The sequence below is a fragment of the Bos indicus x Bos taurus genome, chromosome 15 (assembly GCF_003369695.1).
Source record: "Bos indicus x Bos taurus breed Angus x Brahman F1 hybrid chromosome 15, Bos_hybrid_MaternalHap_v2.0, whole genome shotgun sequence".
Taxonomy (NCBI): Eukaryota; Metazoa; Chordata; class Mammalia; order Artiodactyla; family Bovidae; genus Bos; species Bos indicus x Bos taurus.
Window position 1 is genome coordinate 31,257,994 of NC_040090.1, and position 21,985 is coordinate 31,279,978.

The 21,985-nt window shown below is 46.1% G+C and overlaps 1 long non-coding RNA gene across 1 annotated transcript; it reads left to right on the top strand.

Annotated features, from left to right (window-relative positions):
* The first annotated feature begins 19,272 nt into the window (after positions 1 to 19,272).
* On the top strand, positions 19,273 to 21,470 carry LOC113905527. The gene is made up of 2 exons (XR_003514680.1): positions 19,273 to 19,544; positions 21,284 to 21,470. It is a non-coding gene; the product is annotated as an uncharacterized LOC113905527 (long non-coding RNA).
* Positions 21,471 to 21,985: the final 515 nt, after the last annotated feature.

A 21,985-nucleotide genomic window follows, 5' to 3' on the forward strand; every position in this document is an offset into this window, starting at 1 on the left:
AGTTGTGGTGCACTGGCTTAGTTGCTTCTTGGCATATGGGATCATCCCAGATAAGGGGTCACACTTGAGTCTCCTGCATTGGCAGGTGGACTCTCCACCACTGAGCCACCAGGGGAGCCCTCCTCAGCTCTCTTATGGACAGTGGCTTCTAATTCTCTCATCTTGGAAACCTCCCCTGACCTGTAGCCCTCAGACTAGCCAGCCCCTCCTCTTGGCTACCATTGCAGCTTTTAGTCACCAGTTATTGAGTTCCTATGTGACAGATTCTGTGCTAGGACTGTGGATCTAAGTCAGTAGGAGACTGCAGATAGTGCTGGCTTCATGGAGTTTATAATCTAGTGGGGGCCCTAGTTGTTAAATAGTCACAGAAATTAATATGTAATTACATATTGTGGTAAGTGCTTAGAAGGAAAAGTGAAGGGTAGAGGAGATATTATAATGGGAGTGGGAGGGGGAAGGCATCTAGTTTAAATTGTAAGATTTGGGGGAATTCCCTGGTGGTCCAGTGGTTAGGATTCTGTACTTCCACTGCAGGGGGCATGTGTTCAATCCCTGGTCGGGGAACTAAGATCTCACATGCCCCTAGGCTCAACCAATAAGTAAATTGTAAGTTTTGGGAAGATTTCCCAGAGGCCAGAGTGAGGAGTTGGCCTTGGTCTCAGTCAGGTGAAGGTTGGGGGAAGAGAGTCCCAGCCAGGGAAAACTTGAAGAGGGTGAGACAGGAAAGGGTTTGGCGTGTTCCAGGACATGAAGCTCAGCCAGAGTGGGTGGTGCCCCACGAGCCAGGAGGCTTGGTGGGAGATGGGGCTGAAGGAGCAACAGCAGCAGCCAGCCCAGCCAGCCCAAAATCAGGACTTTGGCCTTTGAAGAACCGTGGGAGTCATCAAAGCATTTAGAGCAGTAGAGTGACATAATCAGATATCTTTTTTTTATTGGGGTATAGTTGATGTGTAACATTTTATGAGTGTTGGGTATGCAGCATAATGATTCAGTATTTGTATATCCAATATCATTTTAGCCAGTGTCTCCAGCTGCTAGATGGAGATTAAGGAATGGGTAGGAGGGGCAAGGTGGCAGCAGGTCTCCATGTAGGAGTCTGTTTTCAGTTCAGTTCAGTTCAGTCGCTCAGTCGTGTCCGACTCTTTACAACCCCATGAATCGCAGCACGCCAGGCCTCCCTGTCCATCACCAACTCTCAGAGTTCACGCAAACTCACGTCCATCAAGTCGGTGATGCCATCCAGCCATCTCATCCTCTGTCGTCCCCTTTTCCTCCTGCCCCCAATCCCTCTCAGCAGCAGGAGTCTGTTTTAGCATCTGAGAAAAGATGATGGCAGCTGGCCCAGGAAGGATGTGGAGGCTGGAGTTCCAAAGACAGAGCAGGGGTATTTGGTGTCATGCACTGCGGTCATACTGTAGTCCCCCGACCCAAGGGGCCTTGAGGTGCGGCCACAGCAGTGGAGCTGGGTAGTGGTAGTGGCGGTTGCTGTCAGTCCTTTGTGGGGAGAAAGTGTTTACCTGTGATTCAAGGGACTTGGGTCCCTAGAAACTCTCACTTAGGGAAGCTCTCCTCTCCCTTCCTGGTAGTCCTTCCAAATCTTCCCTCTTCACAAGCTCTAACTCACTGATATCCCAGCCCCATCTGCCACCTGACTCACCAAGAAATTCACTCAACAAATGCTCACTGGTCTTCCCAGGTGGCGCCTGCCAGTGCAGAAGACAGTAAGAGACGTCAGTTCGATCCCTGGGTTGGGAAGATTCCCTGGAGGAGGGCATGGCAACCCACTCCAATATTCTTGCCTGGAGAATCCCACGGACAGAGGAGCCTGATGGGCTATGGTCCACGGGGTTGCAAAGAGTCAGACACGACTGAAGCAACTTAGCATGTATGCAGTTGTGCACTGGTTCTGACCTGTGTTAGATGTTAGGACTGAGGCCAGGCTCAGTGGAGGGCACTCACTTAAGTTCCTATTCCCACCTGCTCCCCTTGCTCCCAGGCCTTTCTGCTCAGCATCCCCTTCCCCAAGAGGTGACTCTCCTTCTATCTGAGATGAAGGCCCCAGCAGTGCTCAGAGCTGCTCTCTGCTTCTGCAGCCAGGTCCTCGCACCCTTGGGAATCCTAGTCTCCCTCCCTGCTGGCCTGTGAACATGCTTCAATGTCTTCTCAAGCCTTGGACCACCCACTCCAGCCACTGCCCCTTCTCTTTCCTTCACTGCCAGTGGTCTCAGAAAAGTTGCCTCCTCTGCAGTCCTCAGCCCATTTGTCTAGTCTCTGCTTGCAGAGCATCTCCCTAATGGCTCCTCTAAGGACCCAGTGACCTCTGTGCCCCTGAAGGAGTGCATAGGAAGTCACTTCTAGATACTGTCAGAAACTCCCTGTGTGGTCCCCACAGCACCCTTCTCCTCCTGCTTCCCAGACTCCTCCCAGAGCTCTACCCCATCCTTGTCTTCTCTGCTCACTGAGCATATTCTCCCTGGGGCAGGGCAGTGGCTCTCCTCAAATTACCCCTGTGCGCTGGACACTCGCAGTTCCCACCTCCAGCCCAGCCATCCTCCTGCACCTCAGACCTACTGCTCCCTGGACTTCTCCCCTCTGACGACTGCAGTGCCCTCTTCTCTACAATAATCTCCCCCATGCCCTCATCTTCATGACAACACTGTCAGCCCAACACCTGCAGCACCGGGACGAGACAGCCTGCCCTTTCAGTACCCATTGCAGCTGGTATTCAACAGGCATGTATTAAATTCCCACTATGTGCCAGGATTAAGGAGGCTTTCTTAAACAAATGCAACAACAAAAAAGAAAAAAAATCATAAAGGAAAAAAAAATCGGTAAACTCAAGTGTAATAAAAATTTAGAAGTTCTATTAATCCAAAATACTAAAATAAAAAAGAGACCACAGACTGAGAGAAGGCATTGCAAAATGTAATGAAGGATTATTTTTCAGCACATATAAATAGCTCCTGTATACCAATAAGAAGAAACCAAACAACCTAATAGAAAAATGAGAAAAAAACATGAGCAGACATTTCACAGAAGAGAAAGCAGGCATGGCCAACACACATATGAAAATATACTCAACCTCACAATCAACCAGGGAAAATTCCATTAAAACCATAATGAAATACCATTTCATACACATCAGACTAGAAAAAATTAAAGAGTTTGATAATACCAACTTTGTTGAGGGTGTGGAGAGACAGGAACTCTATGTACTGTTGTTGGGACTAGAAATCAAACATACAAGCTGAAGAGCAATTTGTCAATATCTAGTAGTTGAAGATGCACATGATCTAAGATTGAATCATTGCACTCCAACATAAATAACCTGGAGAAACTCTGGCAGGTGTAGAAAACTGTACATCACAGCATTGTATCTAAAGCAAAACATTCAGAACAATCTAATTGTCTATCAATAAGAGAATGGAAAATACATTTTTATTCAAGTGTCGCTTGCTATCTGAACTCACTCTCCTGATAATTTCTACCATGACTTTTAAAACTTTTAACTAGTAGAAAACCTGGCTTAAACCTGCAGGTGTTCCCCAGCACAAGCCTGGGTGAGATGATGTGAAGTGAGCTGTGGTGGTAACTCAGCTGTTCAGGTAGGATAGGCTTGCATGTCATGCTCAAGTTCCTTAAACGTATTTGGTATGTAATTGTGACAATCTTCTCATTGTTAAGCAGAACTGTCTTCTAAGAGAGTGGGAAAGCCTGAATCTGAGAGGCTGAAGAAAGCTCACTCATTAAAAGAAAATCTGGAAGTAATAAAGCTCATTGAGAGGGCTGAACATGTGAAAGTTGTAAGCTTGGCCAGGCATGTGTGCGTGCGTGCAAAGTTGCTTCAGTCATGTCTGACTCTTTGCAACCCTATGGACTGTAGCCTGGCAAGCTCCTCTGTCCGTGGGATTCTCCAGGCAAGAATACTGGAGTGGCTTGCCATTTCCTTCTCCAAGGGATCTTCCCAACCCAGGGACTGAACCCAGGTCTCTTATATCTCCTGCATTGGCAGGCAGGTTCTTTACCACTAGTGCAACCTGGAAAGCACCTTGGGCAGGCATGCATCCCCCTCTATCACACATAGGAACTGTCCTATGTGTGAGAAGACAAACATAAAAAGCTCACTCAGTGTCAGATAATGAATCAATCAGTGTTTTAAATGCTTTAGGACTTTATGCAATGATGGAAATATACTATATCTGCTGTCCAAAATGATATGATGGCCTTCAGCTGCGTGGGGCTACTGAGCACTTGAAGTGTGTCTAGTACAATTGAGGACCTGAAATTTTTAACTTCATTTACATTTAAATAGTCTCATGTGGCTAGTAGATACCATATTGGACGACAGAGCTTTATACTGTGCAGAAATCTTTGGTGATCATTCATTTTTTTAAAGAATTTCAATGATATTGGGATAAAATTAGTTGAAGTTTACAGATGAGCTGGCAACATATTATTATTTTTCCCAACTAAAATTATATAATAGGAGCTTTCACTGGGCTTCCATGATGGCTCAGTGGTGAAGAACCTGCCTGTAATACAGGAGAAGCGAGTTTGATTCCTGGGTCTGGAAGGTTCCTCTGGAGAAGAAAATGACAACCCACTTCAGTATTCTTGCTTGGAAAATCCAATGGACAGAGGAGTCTGGTGGGCTACAGTCCATGGGGTTGCAAAGAGTCGGACACAACTGAGCACATGCATGCATGAGCTTTCACTATCTACAGATTTACTGTTAGGAATGGGCTGTGCTCTGATAAAAAGGGAATACCTGTATACACACGTAATGGAATACTATACAACAGAGAAAATGAGTGAACTAGGGCAAGATATCCAGAAAGCTAAACCTCACAAGTATAATCAGACTGAAGAAAGAAGTATATGGAAAGACACACACAATATGATACTATGAGCATAAAGCTTTAAAACATGCAAAATAATACTCTATTCATGTATAAACATATGAATGGGAATGCTCAACTGGGTAGAGGTCAGCTTTCATGGGAAAGAGGAGATGAGATTGTAGGGGACACACAATTAAACTCTGCACCTCTCCTGACTCCCCACCACCTGCTGCATGCTCTGCAAAGACAGAGGGTGAACAGGGCCAGCACAGAGTGGAAGCACCTCCTCTCAGAAGGCTTCTCTGTCCCTCACCCCAACAGACAGAGTCTAGGGCCTCCTCTTGCTCCCAAGGCCCCAGTGTTGGCCTCTGATACACCCGATCACTCCAGCCTGATGCCTCTCTCCACATCACTCCCTCATCAGCAGATATCTTCCAGAACAGACACGATGTCTGTTGTTCACCAGCCCTGTTTTCGCTATACTTGGCACAGTGCTCTATAAATAACTAAATGAAGGAATGAATATAGGTCTCTTTGGGGATTTAGAGTCATCATTATCATTCATTTCTTCTCTGACCCTTTCTGTGTGCCCAGCATGGTCAGGGCACTGGGGATACAAATATGAGTTGACTGTGGCTAGTGCCCTCAAGAAGTGTTTGGTGTGGAGAGGGGTAAGCCAGGTTGTGGGAGGGACTGGGATACAGAGACATGCACTGAGGCATAGGAGCCCAGAGAGACCCCTGGCCCAGCCTGGAGACAAGGGGCACAGGGAAGTCAGGGTACAGATTCTAAGCTGGTGTCAAAGAATAACTAGAGTCGCCTGCGTGAAATTGAGGGGGGTGGGCAGCATGCAAAGACCTGGAGGTGAGAGAGAACATGGCCAATTCTGAGACCCATGTGTGGCTCAGTCCTGTTGGAGGGTCCAGTGGAAGGGAGGAGTGGGCCAGCCAAGGTTGAAGAGGGGGGAGGGACCAGGTCTTGCAGGGCCATGAATGTTGCTCAAAACCTTGGTTTATTCTCAGGGGCCATTCTAAGAGCCATGGAAGGGTAAAGTAGGGGAGGGGCATAATCAGTCATGGCTTAGGAAGTTCACGTGACCCAGCTGCTGTGAGGAAGGGCAGGAGAGGAGGCAGGGGACAAGTGAGGGCCAGTAGTCCAGGCAGGTGACCAAGGTGGTGGGGGTGAAAGAGGGGTGTTAAGTGAGGGGCTGATTAGAAAGGGGACTGTGAGGACTTTTTAGCAGGTAGAATCAGCAGGATTTAGGCAGATTGTGACTGTAAGGAAGACAGAGGAAGTATCTTGGTTTGGGTTCGCCTAGAAGCCAATCTTGAGGCAAGGATTCAAATGCAAGTAGTTAATTTCTGAGATGATCCTGAAAGCATCAGAATAAGGGCCTGGAAAAGGAAAGAAGCCAATTCCGGGTGGTTGTACGGTCAGGCCTCTCAAGGTGGCTGTTCCCTTGTTCTCTGTACATCTATCGCCTTTCCAGTGCTTGCTTCACCTACACCTTACTCACACGAGTAAACTTTCTACTTACTTACCCCAGGCCCTAGCTAGTGATTGTTCTTATCATAGAGGTACTGAGGGGCACACCCCTCTGCTGGTTTCCTTGATAACCAATAAGCCAACCCAATGTCAGTTTCCCCCATAATTGGCAATCTCTCCATCTACCCTCTGGGAGGGAAGACCGACACCACCGTTGCTCTAAGACCTTGCTTCAGAGGTGTGTGCTCCCCCATCCATTAAACCACTGATACTTCTGTTGCTGACTCTGGACTCTTTTTTCGATCTTGAAGCTGGGTGAGCACAGGCCTTTGTAGGGCAGCGGCCCAACACTGATCAAAGAGCAGATTATCACTGGGGGGTAATCCCATTGGGAACCTCCAGGAGGTGGCAAGAATCCGCCTCAGAGATGTCCCACAGGAGGAGCAAGGAATCCAGAGCATTTATCAATCGACTCTGGCTGTCATTAGTTAAAGGCTGGTCTCCAAATGTTCTGACACTTCTGGCCAAGTGTGCTCCAAATGGCCAGAGAAAGCCCCTAGGAAGAATCCCAGTTACTCTCAGCAAGAAGATGCAGGGGTGTAGGGAGTAGTGAATGCTGGGGGTTGTGATCAGGGACCTGCTCCAGCATCTGCTACAGGGGAAAGGAGCCCCATTTACCCCCAGTAGGCTGAGCCCTGGTTCTCCAAGGTGGGTAGATGGGGGGAATCTGTGTTGAAATTGGACAGTGGGGGTTGGCTTGATGGCCCTGACTTCCCAGCATCCTATCCTGAGTCCTCAGCCCTCAGCCTTTCTTGTCTGGTCCTAGATGGTATGAAGACCCTCATCTGATTTTGGTGGAGACTGTGCTCCAACCACTGGACGTGTCTATCTGATTAGCTTAGCCAAGTGGTTTGATCGCCGCACACAAATCAAGTCAGAGAAACGGGGTGGCTCTTTAATAAAATAACATCCCATCACCCCCAGGATTGTCAGGGAGCTGGAGACACAGATCTGGGAAACATACCAATTTAATGTTCATTTCTCTGGGCCATAGGACAGGTGAGTTTGCTTAATGGGAGAGAGGAAATCAAGACGAGGGTTTGGGCTGAAGCCATCAGTTAAAAGAGGGAAGAAGAGATGCCCGCAGGCAAGACTGAGGAGGAGCAGCCAGAACAGTGAGGTGTGCAGCGGAGTAGTGTGGTGTCACTGAGGCCAAGAGCAGACAGGTTTGGGAGAAGCAAGGAGGCTGCTGCGGGCTCGGAGCAGGGCCCAGGAGCCAGGCCTCATCCCCCTGGCTCCAGCAGAGGTCAGAGAGCCCTTCGTTAAACCGGGTCTGGCAGCACACTTGCCTCCTTCTCTTCTCCCTTTTCCTCCTCCTTCTCCCAGCCTCTGTCCGTGGCCTCAGGAGCCTTAGCAGCTGGCAGGCGTCCAGTGAGACCCAGAGTTGACAAGCTATGTCTGGCATTTCCAATGACTTCGAGACTACCCTGCTCCTGTCAGCCCCCAGTTTTGATGTGTCTGCAGCTTCCTCCCAAGGCCAGTGCTGCTCTTTCAGCCCTAACCATGGTCCCAAGACTGCCCAACCCCTTTCCTGAGGTCCAGGAGCCCCACGTTGCTCCTTTTTGTTCTGTCCGTTCAGTGTCCGTGGGCAACTGATGTCCTGAAAAGGACCACCACTTCCAGAAGTTTCCCCTTTCACATTCCCACTGCATTCCAGCTGCCCAACCTGGTATTAATCCACAATTTCATGACCCAGGAATTTTAGCCCTGGCAGTCCATCCTCAGGGTTTGGGATTCCCACCTGCCTTCATGTACATTGATGGGAGGTGGGGGGTGATTCCTTGCTCTTTTCTAGGTCTCAGTTTCCTCAACTACACAATTTCCTCAACAGTCCCCTCTCTGCCTCCCTACCATGGTCACAGTTTGTAAATTCTCTTTATGCATATGCTGTTTGCCTCTTGGAATGCTATTCCTTTCCTTATCCTCTTCATGAGTCCTGCTCACCCTTCCAAGATCTGCTAATAAAACATGCTATAGTTTTATTTATTTGTGCTATACAGTAGCTTCCCACTAGCGATCTATTTTAACACATGGTAGTATATCTGTCAAGGCTGTGCCCCCAATTCGTCCCACCTTCCCCTTCCCCACATCATGTCCACATCTGTTGTCTATATCTGCATCCCTATTCCTGCTCTGCAAATAGGTTCATCTGTACCATTTTTCTATATTCCACATACATGTGTTAATACAAATGCTACCTTTTTTTTTTCACGTGTGCTATGAGCCAGCATCATACTAAGGGCTTTACGAACATTTTCATGCTTCATTTGTACATGGAGTCTGAATAGATACTCTGATTATTCCCATTTTACAGATGAGGAAACTGAGATTCAGAAAGACTATATGACTTGCTTTAGGTTATACATCTAGGCAATGTTGGTCAGAACTAGAAATCAGGACTTCCGAGGCAAGACTGAGGCTGTTCTCTTTTCAGTTTGGCTCCCTCCTACCATGCCCACCAGAGCTGCTCCTGATTGAGAAGTTAGCTGGAATTAAAAGGAGCACAGTGACTGTGGTAAAGCTGACAGAGGTCTGCTGCTCAAACTACATCTGGAAGCTCATTGACCCCACTACACTGCTTGCTGCAGGGGGATCAGGGGTAACAAAATCAAAACGAGGAGCAAGAAGCCAAATTACATGAGGGTGGAAACTTCAGATCAGGGGTCAGATCTTTCACTGGGTACCCACAGATCCCCATTCCTTTCAAATCAGACTTGCTGAATGTGTACCATTCCTGGTATTCTTGCCTGGGAAATTTCATGGACAGAGGAGCCTGGCAGGCTACAGTCCATGGGGTCACAAAGAGTCGGACAAGACTGAGGCAACTAAGCATGTTAAATCTGAGGTACAGCCAGATTTTATTGTTTGGTTAAATAATTTAAACTTCCTAATGAAGAAAGAATTGATGTTTTCATTCATTTCAGCTCTTTAAAAATCAACAAATTCAATATCCAAAGATTGGAAATGACCTAAATGTCTATTCACAGAGAACTGGCTAAATAAATTATGACTGTAAACAGGACAAAGAAGCATTTTGTTTGTTGGTGTAAAAAGACTTTCAGGAAATCTGCAAAAGAAAGCCAGTTATACGTGTATGAATGTGTAGCCTTTTGTAAGAAAAAAAGAATGCAGCTTTTAGGATTTATGTATGCATACAGTTATCTGGAAAGATGATAAAGCCATGAATGGTGGTTTTTTGTAGAAATAATGAGAGAGCCTCTTCACTGTTTACCTTTCATTTGTGTTTTGTTTGAACTGAGTGAATGCCTTCTTTAATAGAAAATTAAATTTTAAAAATAACACTTTCTTAAATCAAGATGTCACATTTAATAAAGTTGTTCCAAATGGTGGGACTTGATAGTATCTCATTATTGAGAAAAATGGAAAATTTTTATAAACAGAATTTTGTAGAGGGATTTACTGTTTTCTAAGTAGTTTTGCAGGAGAAGGCAATGGCACCCCACTCCAGTACTCTTGCCTGGAAAATCCCATAGATGGAGGAGCCTGGTAGGCTGCAGTCCATGGGGTCACTAAGAGTCAGACACGGCTGAGTGACTTCACTTTCACTTTTTACTTTCACACATTGGAGAAGGGAATGGCAACCCACTCCAGTGTTCTTGCCTGGAGAATCCCAGGGACGGGGGAGCCTGGTGGGCTGCCGTCTATGGGGTTGCACAGAGTCGGACACGACTGAAGTGACTTAGCAGTACAGGTGATTACTCTCATTTCTCAGAGGAGGAAGCTGAGGCTTAGAGAGGACAATGCTCTTGCCCGATGTTAGGAAGGAAAGGAACTGGAACTGGAACCCAGGGGCCTGATAGCAGGAACCTCTGAAAATGCAAAACAAAGCCACACCTTTGCTGCTCAGAGGGCTGGTGACTCATAGAAGGTAGGATAAAATAATTCTCTTAAGTGGTTTGAAGATTAATTGAGGTAAGGTATGTAAAACTCTGAGCACTGTGCCTACCACAGAGTAGTTAATAAAAAAACTTTCTTTAAATATTGTTTTATGTAAACAACAGAAGAAGATATTCCAATTCAACTGGCATTTCTTGAACACTCCATATGTCAGCCATGTGAACTAAATAGGGGAGAAGCATTGGAAAATGGAAGGAAGTATAGGAAATGACTTTTGCCCTAATGATGCTTATAATCTTACTGGTGAGACAAAGTTTAAGTCAACTCACATACTTTTTCTACAGTTATTATTGTCAGTGTTCAGTTGAGTTTTTCCATGTTAAGCTTTATTGCAAAATTGAAAAGAAATAGTCTGTCCAATTTTATGTGCACTGATTTTTAAATGACAAATGACAAATTTTACACGGAAAACTGTTTGTTTTTTTTTTCCCAGAAAATTTTATGCCATTTTGGGTAACACTGTGCACAATGTTCATACTCTCAACCACGCTCCATTGTAGCTGAGGTCCTGAGCACGTATCTAGATCTCTAGTTCAAGCTGCTTTTAGAAAAGGCAGAGGAACCAGAGATCAAATTGCCAACATCCGCTGGATCATCGAAAAAGCAAGAGAATTCCAGAAAAACATCTATTTCCGCTTTATTGACTATGCCAAAGCCTTTGACTGTGTGGATCACAATAAACTGTGGAAAATTCTGAAAGAGATGGGAATACCAGACCACCTGATCTGCCTCTTGAGAAACCTGTATGCAGGTCAGGAAGCAACAGTTAGAACTGGACATGGAAAAAGAGACTGGTTCCAAATAGGAAAAGGAGTATGTCAAGGCTGTATATTGTCACCCTGCTTATTTAACTTCTATGCAGAGTACATCATGAGAAATGCTGGGCTGGAAGAAGCACAAGCTGGCATAAAGATTGCCGGGAGAAATATCAATAACCTCAGACATGCAGATGACACCACCCTTATGACAGAAAGTGAAGAAGAACTAAAGAGCCTCTTGATGAAAGTGAAAGAAGAGAGTGAAAAAGTTGGCTTAAAGCTCAACATTCAGAAAACGAGGATCATGGTATCCAGTCCCAACACTTCATGGCAAATAGATGGGGAAACAGTGGAAACAGTGTCAGACTTTATTTTTCTGGGGTCCAAAATCACTGCAGATGGTGATTGCAGCCATGAAATTAAAAGACGCTTACTCCTTGGAAGGAAAATTATGACCAACCTAGATAGCATATTCAAAAGCAGAGACATTACTTTGCCAACAAAGGTCCATCTAGTCAAGGCTATGGTTTTTCCAGTGGTCATGTATGGATGTGAGAGTTGGACTATAAGGAAAGCTGAGCACTGAAGAACTGATGCTTTTTAAACTGTGGTATTGGAGAAGACTTTTGAGAGTCCCTTGGATTGCAAGGAGATCCAACCAGTCCATTCTAAAGGAGATCAGTCCTGGGTGTTCATTGGAAGGACTGATGTTGAAGCTGAAACTCCAATACTTTGGCCACCTGATGCAAAGAGCTGACTCATTGGAAAAGACCCTGATGCTGGGAAAGATTGAGGGCAGGAGAAGAAAGGGATGACAGAGGATGAGATGGCTGGATGGCATCACCAACTCAATGGACATGGGTTTGGGTGGACTCCGGGAGTTGGTGATGGACAGGGAGGACTGACGTCCTGCGGTTCATGGGGTCGCAAAGAATCGGACACGACTGAGCGACTGAACTGAACTGAATCATCCTGTATTATTGAGGGTTTTTAGCATTAATGGCGGAGAAGGCAATGGCACTCCACTCCAGTACTTTTGCCTAGAAAATCCCATGGACGGAGGAGCCTGGTAGGCTGCAGTCCATGGGGTCGCTAGAGTTGGACACAACTGAGCGACTTCACTTTATTTTTTCACTTTCATGAATTGGAGAAGGAAATGGCAACCCACTCCAATGTTCTTGCCTGGAGAATCCCAGGGACAGGGAACCCTGGTGGGCTACCGTCTACGGGGTCGCACAGAGTCAGACACGACTGAAGTGACTTAGCAGCAGCAGCAGCAGCATTAATGGGACCAAAGTGGTGGTGGTGTTGCATGTCCTCTGTATTATCTAGAGTTTAATTGTCTCGACATACACAATGCTGATCTTGGCTTCTGGAAATTTCAGATCAGAAAAATACTGAGTGATGCTGTATTTATTGAAAATTGTCATATAGAAAGAACAGAATTGTTCTTTCCAATTATTTTTTTCCTCCAAAGTTTGAGAATAAGGGGATGTAATTTTAATTTCAAAGAAAAAGCCCTGATTTCCCAGAGAGGGAAGTGTGAAGAGCGTGCTTGTGTGGAAACACTCCCATGTGCCACCATTTGAAGACCTGACTGGCAGAAGCTCTTAGATGTTGCCACTCTCAGAAGTGGATGAGAAAGGCCAGAAGAACAAAAGCAAGGATAACAAGAAGGCATCATCAGGAGGGTTTGGATCCACCTCGAGCTCCTTCTGCAGGTTGGAAGAGAGGTATTTCACTGGAATCCTGCTGGCTCTTCCAGTAACAGAACTGACAAGAAAGAGAACCCTTCCAAAGAGTTGGCACTTCTGGGTTTAGGGAAGCAATCATGGTGTTCAACTTTTCTTCAGGTGGCTTATGGACTGATAGTGTATGGATTTAGAAAAGAGCAGGAGGGAGTCCCTGGTGGCCCAGTGGTTAAGAATCTGCCTGCCAAGGAAGGGGACACAGGTTCGAACCCTGGTCCGGGAAGATCCCACATGCTACGGGGCAACTAAGCCCATGCACCATAAATAGTGAAATGCACATGCCTTAGAGCCCACGCTCAGCAGTATGAGAAGCCACTGCAGTGAAAAGCCTGTGTGCTGCAACTAGAGAAAGCGTGCACGCAGCAACGAAGACCCAGCCCAGCCAAAAATAAAATTAAATGAATAAATAAATAAATAAAAGATTTTTTTAAAAAGAGCAGGAGACAAAGTAACATAATGTCTAGTGTTAAATAACTACACTTGGCCAAAACTGTACACAAGATGCACAGCAGATAAGAAAGCAAAGCACGAACCAAGATTAACTATGAGGGAAGTGATGAAGTGAGTCTCTCAGAAGACTGAACAAGCCTCCATCCATAGAATGGACATAGAGACAGAATTACTCCATGAAAAAAACACCAGGAAAATAAAACCCTGAATCTCCTCATATTATCATTGCTTTTCCTGGATCTTAACCAGCATTTTCCTTGTTCCTTGGGCTTTAAATAGGGAGTTCAGCATGGACCCCCACATTGGAATGGAAAACTCACCAGCTCACCAACCCTGGTTCACAGACCCTGGAGAATGTTTAAGATACAGAATGCTATTGACCCACAGAAGAGAAATAGCCTTGATGTGAGAAAGGCAGGTTATGACTGGGTTTTGCTTTGCCTTCAGCAAATTGGATGCAAATGAAAAGAAATGAAGTCTAGGTATCTTGATAGCAAGGTCGACTTCAATGGAAAACACCACGTCCTTATTGACATAGGTGCTGGTACAAGATGTTAAGAAGCTGTCATATAGATAGTGGCTGGTAACACTGACCTTGCAGAAGGTTGGCTTAAGCTTTTGCCCTGTGCGGGCAGTGGCTCTAACAAATTCCATCTCATAGTTGCACACATACACACGTGTGCTTGCACAAAGCCAAACCTCAACTCTGAACACATCTGATGAGATGTGGTGTGTGCGTGCTCAATCATTTAGTTGTATCTGACTCTTGGCAACCCTATGAACTGTAGCCCACCAGGCTCCTCTGTCCATGGGATTTTCTAGGCAAGAACACTGGAGTGGGTTGCTGTTTCCTCCTCCAGGAGATCTTCCTGACCCAGGGATCAAACCTGCATCTCCTGTGTCTTCTGCATTGGCAGGTGGATTCTTTACCACTGAGCCACCTGGGAAGCCCTGAGATGTGGTGCCTTATATAATCATGGATTACAAATAGCCACAAAGCAGTCATAGGCTATTATTATTATTATCATCAACATATTGTATATAGAGATGATAATGAAGAAGAAGGTAAGTTAGCTGAGTCATTCACCCAACACAGGAGATGATGTTCTTTGACACAGAAGTCATCAAGATCAATGACAACAGAAATCCATGAAGCACTGTATTGAAGAGAAAACACAGCTATGGGGTATAAAGGTAAGAACTTGGGTAGAGTAATTAGGGCCAGGTTCTCCACCATGGTGACAACTTGTTAACCCAGCAAGGGTAAGTTCAGGCCCTAAGTAAAGTCACGTCAACAGGCATTCCCATATGGGGAGATACGTGCAAAGAAAATGCATCTCCCTATCAAACTCTAAAAAATGGGATGATTCCCACATCCACAATAAGAGGTTTGCTAGGGCTGCTCTAACAAAGTACCACAGGTTGGGTGGCTTAAACTTTAGAAACGAGTTCCCTACCGATACGGAGGCTTGAAGTCCAAGGTCACGGTGACAGCAGGATTGGGTCCTTGGCCTGCAGATGCCCATTTTCTTCCTGTGTTTCCATACCACCCTCCCTCTGTGTGTGTCTGTATCGGAATATCTTTCCTTGTAAGGACACCAGTCATACTAGATTAGGGGCATCTCAGTGACCTCATTTTACCTTAACTGTTTCTTTAAAGATCCTTTTTCCATTAAGTACCATTCTGAGCTACTGGGTGTTAGGACTTCAACATATTTTGGGGGAGGGGTTCAGCATAGAAGAGTGGGAAAAAACAAAATGTGGTACAGTCTCTTCTCTGTTTCTGATTTTCTGCCCCTTCGAGATAAATAGCTTCTGGGCATTTAGGGATTTGGGACCCACACTTTTGTAGCAGTGAGTAGAGACGAGACCTTAGCTTCAATTTGATTCCTATGTTTACTTGTCTGTAAAGTAAAGAAGTAGGTTATTTATTCTGTTCAGTTCAGTTCAGTTCAGTCGCTCAGTCATGTCCAACTCTTTGCAACCCTATGAATCGCAGCACGCTAGGCCTCCCTATCCATCACCAACTCCCTGAGTTCACTCAAACTCACATCCATCGAGTCCGTGATGCCATCCAGCCATCTCATCCTCTGTCATCCCCTTTTATTCTGTAGAAGTCCTCAAATTCTGGATCTGGTTAATTGCATCCCCAAACTGTCATTTAACATGTTCTTCTGTACCCTGTATTTCCTGAAAACTGATAGCTAAATCAGTTTGATCAGATTCAGGATCAATTTTTTTTTTAGCAGGAATTCACATGTGGTGGTCTGTACTTCCTATTGCACCACATTAGCAAGACATAATGACTGATCGCCTTCTCTTTTTTGTGATGCTAATACTGGTCAGTGGGTTCAGGTACTATGAGACTGTTTGTGGGGCACTCATGGCCATTGATAACTGCCTAGACCTGTCCAATGGAAATGTAATTCAAGGCGCAGGTGTGGTTTAACATTTTCAAGTAACTACATTTAAAAACTAACCAGAAATAAGTGAAATTGACTTTAGTAACATTAACTTTATTATCATTGCAACATGTAACCAATATGAAAAATCAATAAGATATTTTGCCTCTTTATTGTACCAAGTCTTCAAAATCCAGTGTGTGTTTTACACTTGCAGCACATCTCAATTCAGATGAGCCACGTTTCAACAGCCACTCACGATATGATAACCAACACTGTTTAAGATTTCTTTATAATTCTCTTTGTCCTTAGAACATGTCCCTCTTAGCTGTGTAGAGTGTGGCAATTATTAATTCCAGGAAAATCAGAAAGTTAGGCAAGAAAGAAAATGTAACCATGGAACGCTATTAGATATTAACTAAATTAATATTTTAGTTAGTATTAACATTCTAAAGGAGATCAGTCCTGGGTGTTCATTGGAAACTCCAATACTTTGGCCACTTCATGCAAAGAGTTGACTCATTGGAAAAGACTCTGATGCTGGGAGGGATTGGGGGCAGGAGGAGAAAGGGACGACAGAGGATGAGATGGCTGGATGGCATCACTGACTCAATGGACTTTTTTTTTTATTATGAGTTTGAGTAAACCCCAGAAGTTGGTGTAGACAGGAAGGCCTGGTATGTTGCAATTCATGGGGTCACAAAGAGTCGGACACAGCTGAGGGACTGAACTGAACTGATTAGACGTTAACTGCGAACAATACTTTCAAAGTCATAAAAATGTAAGCACTGAGTATTAATTTATCCCAAAATTTCAATGGGAGGATGAGGGAAGAGAACTTCACAGAGGAAATCAGTAGATAAAGTCTAAAATAGAAGTAACCAATTTTTTTTAACAGCCTGAATTTGTTATTGCCATGGGACAGTTTTTTCTCCAGTCGAGTTTACGTTTCCAGCTTGTTTTCATTTTGTGAATTTAACACTAATTCCTCTCCTCCTTCTTTCCCTGCCCCTCCTCCCCAGGCCACCCCCACCACTCCTCCCGAGCAAGAACTGGGGGAAAGGGAAAAGTCTCTTTCACTTCAGCAGGACTGTGACGTCCCTGCTGCGTGGGTGTTGCGTGTGACCCCTTTCCTGACAGCCCTGACGTGGACCACGTGTGTCGTCTGTTGGAGTCATCCCTCTTGGCACACATGTGAGGTCTCTGCCCAGAGAGATGAGCCAGTGAGGGCAGGGATGGCAGTCCACAAGGCTTGGAGGAGGAGGAGGACAAGGCGTTTACCAGGTAAGCAAGGCAGGGGCAGGGATGCTGCACACTGAGGGGTGGTGAGGACAGAGGCAAGCTGCCTGGCGTGTTCTCACAGCGCATCAAGGGCCTGCAGTCACTCCTCAGAGACCCTGTGCCGCTGCCCTGACATTTCTGGCCGCCCAGGACCCAGTGCCATTTCCTAATCTGCTTAATAACAGGCAAATACTGGCGTCTGCTGAGCCCATGGTCTTGGAACAAATAGACCCAATTAAAAGGCCATCATAGGGGAACTCAGGGGAAGAGGAAAAAAAGTCATTGATCAAATCAGTGCCCAGCTACCTTGTGGCTGGTTTGTGACCTTCTGCCCCAGAAGCCTTTCTCCCACTCTGCCCTAGACCTGGGAAACTTCTGGTCAGCCCAGCTCCATCCTCCACTCCTCTACCCTCTGACCAGCTGCACGACACCTTGCTAGGCCTCTGACTTTTGGTTTCACTGCTCGCCAAACCCTGCAGGAAAAAACTGTCAGGGATCCTTCTGGCTCTTCCTGCAAAATACATCTGGCATGCCTCCATTTCTCACCACCTCCACTGCTACCATCTGGTCCTAATCCTCATGCTCTCTCGCTCGGATTCCTACATTGGCTCTTTCCAGCTCTGGCTGCTCCCATCCTCACCCCACTGTAGTTTTTTCTCCATACTGCAGCCAGACTGAGCCTTCTAAAATGCAAGGCAGACTGTACCTGCCGTGGCTTTCCAACCTCACTCACTGACCTACCAGATTCCCCCCGTCTATGGCCCCCGCTTCTTCTGTCTTCACCCTGAACACCAGCCTCCTTCACAGCCACACCTTTATGCTCACTATTTCCTCCAGCTGGAAGGCTCTTGCTGCAGATAACCCCTCAGTTAACACACACAGCTCCTTCAAGTCTGTTCAAATGCTCTGTTTTAGCCTCTCCTGAGGTTTCACCTGACCACTCTATTTAAAATCACATCCTCCCTGTCTTCCTAATCTCTCCTGTTCTGCCATTTCCCCCATAGCACTGTCACCTCCTAACACATCATGGAATTTATGCTCTTTGATATCAGTTCTTTTTGTCTCTCTCACCCTACTAGGGTATAAGCTCCTAGAGAGAAGGATCTTCTTTTCCATTTACTGATGATTTCCAAAAATCTACAGCAGTACCTGGGACATAGTAGATGCTTGGTAAATATTTGTTGAATAAATAATAATCAATACTAATAAGGTTCCTCAGACAAAATGTGGCAAAGCCATACACAGGAAGCATTATTGGGAATATAGTTCTGCTATGTGCTGCAACGTGAATGAGCCTTGAAAATACAATGCTAAGTAAAAGAAGCCAGGCACAAAAGGCCGCGTACTGTGTGATTCTGTTTACATGAAAGGTGCAGATTAGGCTAATCTATAGAGAAAGAAAGTTGTGTTTGCCTAGGCCCATGAGTGGGGAGGGGGCAGATCTGGGGAAAATGGGGAGTTGATTGTTCATGGTACACGGCTTCTTTTTGGTGGCAATGAAATTTTTCTAAAATTAATGGGGGTGATACTTGCACAATTCTGTAAATACTTTAAAAACTATTGAATTGTGTATTTTAAATGGGTACACTTTATGTGCTGCATCGATTCAGTCATGTTTGACTCCTTGTGATCCTATAGACTGTGGCCTCCCAGGCTCCTCTGTCCATGGGATTCTCCAGGCAAGAATACTGGAGTGGGTTGCCATGCCCTCCTCCAGGGGATATTCTCAACCCAGGCATCAAACCCACATCTCTCATGTCTCCTGTATGGGCAGGTGGGTTCTTTACCACTGTTATTTTTGTTGTTGTTGTTCAATCACTAAGTCATGATTGACTGCATTCTCATGGACAGTAGCAAGCCAGGCTCCTCTGTCCTCCACTATTTCCTGGAGTTTGCTCAAATTCGGGTCCATTGAGTCAGTGATGCGGTCTAACCATCTCATCCTCTGCTGCCCCCTTCTCCTTTTGCCTTTAGTCTTTTCCAGCATCAGGGTCTTTTCCAATGAGTCAGCTCTTTGCATCAGGTGGCCAAAGTATTGGAGCTTCAGCAACAGTTCTTCCAATGAATATTTAGGGCTGATTTCCTTTAGGACTGACTGGTTTGATCTCCTTTCTGTCCAAGGGACTCTCAGGATCACAACTCAAAAGCATCAATTCTATATGTTATTTATGTCTCAATAAATATGTTAAAAATAATAAGGTTTCTGCCTTCAAGGGCCCTTGTGAGATTTACATGAAATGATTGACTTGCTTTGTAAAGGAAAGGAATTATATAATGAGTACCCACTGATCCTAGATTTTCAACAAAACCATTATATGGTTTATCTTATTTATTCCTCGCTATGAATCTCATTCGTTCATTCAGTGAGTAATTGTGCACCTCCTATGTACTAGGCACCGTTTTCGACACAGGAGGTAAAGCAGGGACCAAACTAGACAAAGATCCCTGTCCTCTGAGAGCTTTCAGGAAGAATCAGACAATGCAAACAAAATGTGAACTGTGATTTTCCCTTTTTTTTTTAATGACATGGAAATTGAGGTGCCCGAGGTCATCTGACTAATGAGAGGCAGAGTTGAGATTCAAATGGAAGTCTCCAAGGTTTGTGTGTTTCTGTGCCTCGTGGGTGAGGGCGCTGGGTTGGCTTAGGTGGAGTGAAAGCTTGTGGACAAAGTGTGGGTCTGTGGTGAGGATGTTGGGGTGGGTCCCGGAGGGCTGGCTGAGACCCCTCCCCACCTGGTGCTTCCCACTTCATTCCAAGGGGCCCCCCTTCCTCATGACTGACAGTCAGATGTATCTTACCTACTAGACGCTGGCAGGATCCAAATTATAGGCATCTCATAGGTGGTAAGTGAACCTGAACTTCTCCCAGAGCAGTCACATGGGGGTGCCAGGAGAGGCAGCTGAGCTCAGTCACATCTCCCAAGGGATGGAGTCCAGTTGTGGAGACTGCCTCATGAGGAGGCAAGGACTTCTGGGGGGCATACAGAGGAGCCAGGGCTTTGGGTGGGGGTGGAGGCCTGGAACAGGATAGGGGAGGGAGCTGGGGGTGCCAGCCTGGAGAAGAGCCAGCTTGGAGTCATGGGTACACCCTCCATGGCTGCCCTGGGCTGCAGATAGGTGTGCCGTGTGCCCCTGTGGCTCTCCTCCAGGGACAGGGGTTGCCTAGGAAGGAGTCACCTCTCCATCTCTGGAGGTGGGGGAGGAAACAAATGATGTCAGGGTGTGAAGGAGGTGCAGAGGGGACCCTTGTGGGGGGACAGATCCTTTCAGAGGCCCCAGCTTCAGAGTGGGGAGAAGATTCTGGCTTCCCTTCAGAAGAGCTCCCAGACCAGACTGGAGGGGTGGGGGGTGCTAGCTCTCAAGGCCTAAGTGCCTCCCCCAGTTCTGCAAGCCTTGGGGAGGGCCTCTCTAGCCCTGCTCCCCAACACTCAGCTGTGTCTTCAGACCCAGGGTTTGGGTGTCTTCCTGGCAGCCAGTGAAGGTGGGGATACCATCTGGGGCCTCCCTAAAGGTAAGTAGGAGGTCAAAGGGATAACCATGACCAGAGGACATCACAGAGTTGTCCTAGGGGACCCCCACTCCTGGCAGAACCAATGAGGGCCAAGTGAGCACCTTTGAAACCCCACGTGGGACTCTGGGCCTCAGAGGGGCCCTGAGGACAGAGCAGCAGTGTCTGCCTCTCTTTTTTTTTTTTTCAAAGTTTGTTTTTCCTTTTAATGAGGGCCATTTTCCCCCCCAGTCTTTATTGAATTTGTTACAATATTGCTTCTGTTTTATGTTCTGTTTTGGGGGGTTTTTTTGGCTGCAAGGCATGTGGGATCTTAGCTCCCCAACCAGGGATCAAACTCATACCTGCTGCATTAGAAGGGAAAGTCTTAACCACTGGACCACCAGGGAAGTCCCTGCCCCTCATTCTTCCCTTTACAAAACCAGCAGCCAGTCATAAGCCTTTCTGAGGGAATAAAATACCCCACAGTGCTGAGCTTTGTCCTGGTGCCAGAGTGTAGCATGATGGATCCACTATGGGCTGTGGGGCTCTAGGTGGGTGTAAGGAAAGAGCAAATTAGCCAAGACGGCAGTGGTCAGGCTCTCTCGCCCCACGGCCTATTGCCCCACGTTTTGTAAATAATGATTATGTAACTGCACATGGGCTAGGTCCTATATAAGCATCACCTGAACTGCCTTTGCGGTCTAGTCAAGTTCAGTTGCACTGAGTTGAGTTACGTAGTCATTGTTGCTGCTGTGTCTGCCAGTAGAGGGTAAAGCACATCTGCTTTGCCATGGAGAATAAGAATGTCTGCATTTAAATGTCTACAACTCCTTGCATCTTCTTCCAGCTTCTTCCTAGCTCATGCCTTGCTTACCATGGGTTCAGCGAACAGTGAGATACAACAAGACAATTGGCACAGTCAGCAGGATTGAACATCGAGACAGTGGGGAGTCCCTGTGAGCCCATGGGGGTGGGTGGGCTGGAATGGAGAGCTGAAATGTCACCCGCAATAAAGAGCTGAAACTCACCCACAACGGCAGCAACCTTTTGTCATTGCTGATCAGTCATCATCAGGAACACACCTGGAGCCAACAAGGCTTGGCTTATTACTTGCTGCAGCAAAGACTTCCCATCAGGGGATTCCGTGGGGTGTCTCCAAGGGGAAGAGTTAAGGAAGGGGTGTTTATAAGGTTGTGGGGGCTGAAGTGAGTCAAAGAATGGTCTTTGGCAGAGACTTATCAGAATTTTCAAAACAGGAAGCTGCTGGAACAGTCAGAGATCCTATGTTAAGAACACAGGAGAATTACTATTAAATCAGTTTGTCTGTGGTTTTCTCTTGGAACTTGTGAGTCTAAATTAGAAGTCCCCAACCTCCAGGATCTACTGATGATCTGAGGTGGAGCCAATGTAATAATAATAGAAATAAAGAGCACAATAAATTTAGTACAATTGAATCACCCCCAAACCATTCTCCACTCCTGGTCCATGGAAAATGGTCTTCCATGAAACCAGTCCCCGGTGGCAAAAAGGTTGGGGACCGCTGCTCTAA